Source organism: Phyllostomus hastatus, unplaced genomic scaffold (assembly GCF_019186645.2).
Source record: "Phyllostomus hastatus isolate PE091 unplaced genomic scaffold, TTU_PhHast_1.1 phas_contig_148, whole genome shotgun sequence".
Taxonomy (NCBI): domain Eukaryota; kingdom Metazoa; phylum Chordata; class Mammalia; order Chiroptera; family Phyllostomidae; genus Phyllostomus; species Phyllostomus hastatus.
In genome coordinates, this window is record NW_025333607.1 from 5,917,239 (window position 1) to 5,923,238 (window position 6,000).

Genomic DNA, 6,000 nt, shown 5'->3' on the forward strand with positions numbered 1-6,000 from the left:
CAGGTGCTCAGGAGGAAGGTCGCGGGAGAGTCACAGGGGTCATAGGTGAAATCGGTGAAGTGTGACGAGTGAACAGAAGGCGGAGTGAGAACCGAACCCTGGCCCTGGGCTCCACCCCCGTCCCGGCGTGAGACCAGGAAACAGCATGAGGAAACCAGATGCGAGCGGAGGGAGACAGCGCAGCGGCCGAGTGAGGGCATCGCTTCCAGGGGGGCCCTGTCCTGGCCGCCGCCCGACCTGCGCCCCCATCCCGAAGCGGCTCGGTCACGTACATAGTGGTGTCTCATCGTTGTTTCCATTTGCGTTTCCCTGATGACATGTGATGCGAAGGGTCTTTCGTGTGCTCATTTCCAGCTGTGCATTTTCTTTGGTGAAGTGTCTGTTAAAGTCTTTGGCCCAGTTTTTAATTGGGTCAAGTTTTCCTATTTATATTTTTAACAAGACTTTTTTTCAATCTGAAAACTTAAAATACAGTGTCATCCTTAAACATAAAGTGTCACACAGCCCTGGAAGCTCAGGTGGTTAGAATGTCTTTCCATATACTAAAAGGCTGCAGGTGCGATGCCCAGTCAAGGTACATACCTAAGTTGCGGGTTCAATCCCCAGTCAGGGCACTACAGGAGGCAACCAATCAATGTTTCTCTCTCACGTCAATGTCTCCCTCTCTCTCTCTTCCTCTTCTGTAAAATCAATAATAAAAACATATCCTAAAAAAAAATACTGTAAAATAAAGAATCACACGTGTGCCTGCCCCACTAACTCTCTTGGAGCCCTTCTGGGTTTTAGTGCTTGAAGTAGTTACTTCCCTTTGTGATATTGTATTATTTTGTTCTTAAATATTTTCAAAGAAATCATGGAGTGACAAGTTAAAATGTCCTTGCATACACCAAATTTTTTTAATGAAGGGCAGAAGAGCTTCTCGGAAATGACCACTGGGTGGCAGAACTCCACTAAAAATGCTACTTGCTGTGCAGCCACGGGAGCGCTCAGGTAGCTTTTCCTTGAGGGGTAGTGAGAGGACAGGGTTCTTCCCGGTCCTCTCCTGATACACCCAGCGCGCGCTCCAGCAGACCCATCGCCCCCGCCGCCCTGGGGTCAGACTGAACACAAATGGAGATGAGAGAACGGGCATCCGCCCTGCCCGGCGCGCAGGCCAAGGTCACGCACAGGGCAGACCAAAGGTCGGAGGCACGCTGCGGCGCATTCCCGTGTCCAGGGTTCCGCAAGCCTCCGTACAAACGGTGGCCTTGCACTGCGTCACACGCTGCTTCCCGCCCTGGTCCCACCTCCGTGAAGGTGCCGCCTGGGGCCCAGGAAGGAGGTAACTTCTAAAAAAAATAGCCGCGGGACTAGTGGAGACAGTGAGGTCAACTCAAGCCGAGGTCTCCAGCATCTCCTTTGCACTGTGGTCTGTGTTCGTTGTACACAGCAGACGCTCAGTAAAGACCTGTTGTTTTGACCTGATCTCAAAACCAACCACATTCCTCGGGCACTGACGGGTAACTTTCCATTCATTAGCTGCTCCCCAGCCAGCGCGCAGCCTCGACAACAGGAAGAAAGGTCCCCACCATAAATGGGGTGAGCACATTGTCCATACATCTCTTTATGATCAAATGTTTCGTGACTTTTAAATTTTGAGAACAAAAGCGGTCAAGCAAGTAAATGGGGCAAAAAGGTTCAAGTAAGAAAAATAAGTAAATATGAACCACCCTTTCATCCAAGGATTTCAGTCCCAGAGATTTATCCTAAGAAAATATTTCAATGGGGGGGGGGGGCTACAAAAGGAAAAAGAAAAAGTGGGAATACAAACTTAAATAAATAGCCAATGATTAACAATTATGTGAATTTACTAGATCGTTAGAGTGGATGTCATCTTGCAGACCATGAAAAATGAGTCACGTATTATAGGCTCACAGTTTTAGGGGGACGGATGGAATTAGGCTCAGGACAAGGCGGAGCAGACTGGGCAAGGCGATGTCTCCCGGACGCAGATGCCGACAGCGACGCCCAGAAGCTCCCCACGCACTGTGCTCCCTGAGCAGTCACCGAGCCCGCGGTCTCTGGGCCCGTGCGGCAGCTGCCCATGGGACGCAGTGTCACGGCACTGCGACCTTTGTTTGTTGTCCTTGTGTTTGCCAATTGCCATGGCAGTCCATTCTACTTTAATAAATTAAGTTCTCCTTTACTGATTAAAGTATATTTTTATTGGTTATGAAACCATAACAACATAAATGCACTGCCAACTATGCTCCCACGGTGTGCACATTTTGCTCCCAACTTTCAGTCTGTGATAAAATGTGTATAAACATCTGAATGTCCTTTCCGGGCTGGAGCAGGAGCTGGTTTACCCCACGACACAGGGCACAGGACAGAGCGTGCTATTTGTGCCACTATTTATATAGGAGCACGAGTGACACACGAATTCATGCTTTAAAAAAAGAAAGAAAATGATCCTCCTCTCGTTGTTATTCGCATGCATTCTGGCAAGGAAGCCGAGCTTCCTGGCCAGGGTCCAGAACCTGCAATCCCAGGGCCTCACAAAGACCCGAGGGCAGCAGAGGTTGATTAAGCCCCGCAGAGAGCTCTGCTTCCTGGCCGCTGCACGGCCGGCCTCCGGGTCCCACGGAGCCTCGCAGTGTGAGAGAGGACGAGAGGAGGAACCGGCCAGCTGTCCTGCTGGGCCTCCACACCTTCCCCAGGGCACGGGGCTCATGTGGCTCCGCACTGGGTCGGCAACCTGAACAGGCCATTCCATCGGAGTCTGTCCATTTCCCCCGAAAAACCTTTGCTCTGAAATCAAGAGGGAGAAGCACAGCGAGGGGGCTGTAGTCAGCAACATTGTCATAACTGTGTGGGGTGCCAGGCAGGGGCTGGAACTGTCAGGGGGAGCACTTCGTAAGTTACGTAAATGTCTGTCCACTATTATACACCTGACACTAGTAGATTATTGAATGTCAAATGCAACATAAATAAAATAAAATAAAATAAATTTAAAAATAATAAAATACCAAGAAAGGTATGTAATACATGTGGCTCACTGGATTCCTTCACATATACAGCATGTATGTTATATACACACACAGTTCTCAAATACTGCAGTGTGTGCGTATTTATAAAAAGCTATTTGAAGCCCTGGCTGGCATAGCTCAGTGGATTGAGCGCGGGCTGTGAACCAAAGTGTCGCAGGTTCGATTCCCAGTCAAGGCACATGCCTGGGCTGCAGGCCACATCCCCCAGCAACCGCACATTGATGTTTCTCTCTCTCTCTCTCTCTCTCTCTCTCTCTCTTTCTCCCTCCCTTCCCTCTCTAAAAATAAATAAATAAAATCTTTTTTTAAAAAAAGCTATTTGCTTTAAAAAAAATTAAACTGTCCACCCAAAACTCTGTGATTCTGACAGGATGTGGTGGAACTGAAGGCAGTTTTGCTCTGCTAAGGTAATGGACCATCACTGATCAATTAAAAGCTCTTTTTAAATTATTAATTTTTCATCTCCACCTGTATCAAAATAACTATTTTTAAATACAATGAAAAAGAAAGGAATGTAAAAAATACGTGTATGTATAGTAAGAATATGCTAGCTGGACAGGAAATTTGAGTTTTTTAATAAATGCATTTTTGGAGGAAAATGTAAACTCAAAAAACAATGTATGCAATCATAACACATTTCCCTCTTACAATGCCTAGAAATGTGATAAAGGAAATATACATAGTATTTAAAATATTATATATTATATTGATGGTGTATATACACTATTGAAAGAGATATTTGGTACAGTACTTTAAAGCTTATTTGCGATGGCAAATTCTCTGGAAATAGGAATCAGAAACCAGGTGCCTGTTCCAGGAAAGTGATTTCTGAATCAAAAAAAAACAAAACAAAGGACTTATGCACAAATAAATAATCACGCATGCTACATTGAAGGGTCAAAGACCAGTTTGGCAGCTGGAACAAAGAAGAATTTGTCATCAAAACTCTTTGGCCCCTCTTTCCTAAAGTAAATTTGGAGCTAATTAGCTTTCAAGACTTTTCCGGAATTTTTTTCCACAGTGACAAGACAAAGAAACAGAGTTAAGATAAAAAACAGATGTTGAAGTTTTCTGGCCATTTGTTCATGTACATTACATGTTTACTTGTCACTGTGAAAGCTGGGGTCTGACCCAGGTCCAAGTGCATGAGGCCAGGTGGCCGCTGTGGGTGTCGCTTCAGGTGCCATCTGATTGGATGGGCAGCGCAGGCGACACTGCCCTGCACAGCTGCCTCCTTCCCCAGCACGCCCCTACCGAGTTGGGGGTTCCTGATACAATTGCCTTGGGCGCTCTGAAACGATTCCCAGCAGGGTGAGGTAGCTAAGATGGTTAGAGCACCATCCTGACACGCCAAGGTTGCAGGTTCAATCCCCGGTAGAGGCACGTACAAGAAGCAACCAATGGCTGCATAAAGAAGTAGAACAACAAATAGATGTTTCTCTCCCTCAGAGTCAAAACATTAACATTGTTTTTTAATTTTTTAAAAAGAGGTTTTCAAACACCATAGGGACTGGAGAAATTATAACAGATCTTTTACGATGGTTCATCACACCATCTCTTTCCTGTCAAACCACAAATTTTGGTTACTCCATACTTGGCTGTGAGAATCCAAGAAGAGAAAAATAAGGCGGTCGTTTCCCCACGCAGATGTCAGCGAAACCCAGCAAAAGGAGAGAGAAAGAGATGAGCAGGACAGACCTAAGTTTAAGGGCCTCTGATTTCTTTAGAAGGGCCCTGAGCCCGTTTTATTTTTGTTACTAAATAACAAAGCTCACAGGCCCAGACAACAAACAACTGCATTAGAACGAAAGGTCTCCATGCAGCTTAGGGTCCCAGCCAGCTGCTACTGGTTCGAGGTCCCAAAATGTGAGAGAGGTCCACGAGGAGCGGGGGAGGGATGGAAAGAGTGGTCCTCTGCTCCGGGGGTCTCAGCCCTCAGGAATCCCGCTCTCCTTCCCCGGCAGTCTTCTCACCACCCCTTTTTGGGTTAAAACACGTTCAGGTGGTTTCTACTGTTTGCACCTTGACTTTTAAAAAAAAAGACTACATGTTTGCCTTTGTATTCAGTGACCCTTTTTTTTCAGAACTATTTCACGTGCAATGCCGATAAAGACAGGAGATAAGGCTAGAACATGAAGATTAGAACTGGAATTTAACAACTTGGGAAAGTAGGAGCATAGCACTTATTCCCCCCTCCTCCCCTCAAAAACAGTCCCAGCTGCTTATCGTGCAAAGTTACTGTGACGAGGCAATGTTGCAACGAGGCAAGTGACACTTCGCTGTTCTTCCCCAGCACGCCCCCTCCAGCCCCGTGAGAGGACTGAGAGTGAGAGCCAGGCTCCAAGACCCTGATCCCCGCTGCAGATCACGTCACACACACTCTGTAAAGCACGCGCACGGTGAGAATCCAGTCTTTGAAGAGACGGGGGGATGGATGGCCACATACGGAAAGGACACATGAACACGTATGTGGAAGAAACACAAGTGATGCTGATTCAACAGGAGGCGCAGGAAAGTCAGCACACACGTCCATTTTCCTTGTTTCCCTTGCCTCCCGTGGTGCCTTCCAAACATATTTACGGAGGCAACTTCCCGGGTCCAGGCGTGGAGACTTGGGCAGAGCCCGTGGCTTCTTCGCTCCCTCTTCCGAGGCAGGTGGTCCTGCACTGTTACATCACCAGACCAACGTTGGTTTTCTCATTTGTATGTGCCCAGTCCAAGACCGTAAGACACCCTTCTGGTCTCTAAGTGCACCTCTCTTCCTTGCTAGCTACAAGGCCTGGCGACCGCCTGCCCATCAGGAAGGTGTTGGGGAAGGCATTACAACCTCCTTCCCCTCCCCCCTCACTCACTGGCTGCAGCTTGGAGCTCTGCCTGTGAGGAGAATGGATTTTCCTTGGCTGGGTGGCTTCCTGTGCTCTGGGCCTCACAGATAGTGAAAGCAAACTCCTTCTACAAGCAATTTCACAGA